Here is a 2,545-nt window from a genome sequence, read left to right on the forward strand (position 1 = left end):
GGACCAAATTATTAGGGTGAGGCACATGGGCTACTAACAGCTTACTACACAACATACACTTAGTATTACTTTCTTAGCTACAGTATACATATCTCCCTGGTATATTAAATAATTTATGCAGCAGCATACAATACATTTTTGGACTCACCTTGTTGTGCTGAGCTCACTTGAACAGGAAGGTGGCGCAGCGGTCCTTCTTGTGGGCACATTTTGTCAAACTTTGTCATGTTTTACTGGATTTATGGTGCTGTCAAAACAAGTGGAAACTCTGAAAACAAAGAAGGTCGAATCATGACGTCAGTGATCTTCAGGTCGGTGCTCTAGAAAGAGGCCCGAGTTCCCAACTTGGAATTCCGAGTTGGATGACCGTTCAAAACGTATTTTCCCAGTCAGTGCTAATATTTTTTCAGAGTTTCCAGTTGTCTTGAACTCACTGAAGTCTGAGATTTCCCAGTTCCGAGTTTCCAGTTGTTTTGAACGCGGCAGAAGTCATGCTGGATTGACAGCATGGCCAATGTATTCAACCTTTTCTGGCCCATGGTGTTGTATGTGAATGTTTATCCTTTTAAGCCTGGAAAAGAGACCCTTAAACCCAGACTTGGATCACACACCCTCTCCACTGAATAGCAGGCTAGTGATTGCTTTGCAATGCTTGCAGTTAGCCACTGATTCCTTCCAAATCCTTCATTGTTGAATTGGCGTTTTACAATTTGTTGCCTAATGTTTATGTCCAATGGCAGATGAGCGCTGATATGTTTTATCTATACTTTCTCTTCATATGACAAGGTTTGAAATGGATTTGTCAGTAGATTGTTGACTTGATTCATGATGATGACTGCTTGTCGAGCTTGCTACCTAAGATTTTGAAAGTATGATGTTGACATGATCAGTCCACTCAAAGTTACGGTAGATACAGTGCCTTCGGAAAGTATTCAGACCCCTTGACTTTTTCCAAATTTTCTTAGGTTACAGCCTTATTCTAAATAGTTTTTTCCCCCATCATTTGAATGCTTAGCAGAACAGAAAATGGTCCAATTCACACACTTATCAAGAGAACATCCCTGGTCATCCCTGCTACCTCCGATCTGGCGGACTCACTAAACACAAATACTATGTTTGTAAAACATGTCTGAGTGTTGGAGTGTGCCCCTGGCTATCTGTAATTTTTTTTTTAAGAACGTTGTGCTGTCTGGTTTGCTTAATATAAGGAATTCGAAATGATTCATATTTTTACTTTTGATACTTAAAAAGATCCGCCCCTTTTTTTCAATTTTCGCTTAAAATGACATGCCCAAATCTAACTGGCTGTACGTCAGGCCCTGAAGCAAGGATGTACATATTCTTGGTACAATTTGAAAGGAAACACTTTGAAGTTTGTGGAAATGTGAAAGGAATGTAGTAGAATATAACACAATAGATCTGGTAAAAGATAACGTTTTTTTTTTTTTTTTGTACCATTATTTTGAAATGCAAGAGAAAGGCCATAATGTATTATTCCAGCCCAGTTGCAATTTAGATGTTAACCACTAGATGGCAGCAGTGTATGTGCAAAGTTTTAGACTGATCCAATGAACCATTGCATTTCTGTTCAAAATGTTGTATCAAGGCAGCCCAAATGTGCCTAATTTGTTTATTAATAATTTTTCATGTTCATAATGGTGCACTCTCCTCAAACAATTGCATGGTATTCTTTCACTGTAATAGCTACTGAAAATTGGACAGTGCAGTTAGATTAACAAGAATTTAAGCTTTCTGCCAATATCAGATATGACTATGTCCTGGGAAATTTAATGGTTACTTACAACCTCATGCTAATCGCATTAGCCTATGTTAGCTCAACCGTCCCGTGGAAGGGACACTGATCCCGAATAAGTTTTTAAGTATATTTTAGCAATATCATTTACTTTTGACACTTAAGTAAATTTAAAACCAAATACTTTTAGACTTTTACTCAAGTAGTATTTTACTGGGTGACTTTTACTTGAGTCATTTTATATTAAGATATCTTTACTTTTACTGAAGTATGACAATTGGGTACTTTTTCCACCACTGCCAAAATCGAGAGCAGCACTTGATTTTTTTTAGCTCCCCTGTAGATTTTGCGGTGATGTAGTGTCCCAATGACTGAGAGAACACTGAGCCAATCACAGTACAACTAGATAACATTACCAACCCCTACGCTCTGTTTTTTTCTGCTGGCTGCCCCAGCACCCCAGAAAGCACTGAGCTAGGCTGAAACACCTGCATTTTGGACCTGCCTTACTCAAGAAAGCAAAAAATTACCATATTTGTATCCGGCTTTATTTACTCATCTTCTTTTAAAAACTAATATGTGACACGTATTAATGCCAAAGTAACATGCACAAAAAAAATTAAGGTTCGCCACTGATCTAATAATACATATTCTATTCATGCAGATGTTGGAATACCCACATGCAGGAACGCCCCTAATTGCTGGCCACAATCACACACAATTGGTAATTCTGGGGATTTTTGTGTGGACTGCTGCAATATTGGAATCCGACCAGTTGGTGGCGTCTCTTTT

The sequence above is a fragment of the Salmo salar genome, chromosome ssa07 (genome assembly GCF_905237065.1).
Source record: "Salmo salar chromosome ssa07, Ssal_v3.1, whole genome shotgun sequence".
Classification (NCBI taxonomy): Eukaryota; Metazoa; Chordata; class Actinopteri; order Salmoniformes; family Salmonidae; genus Salmo; species Salmo salar.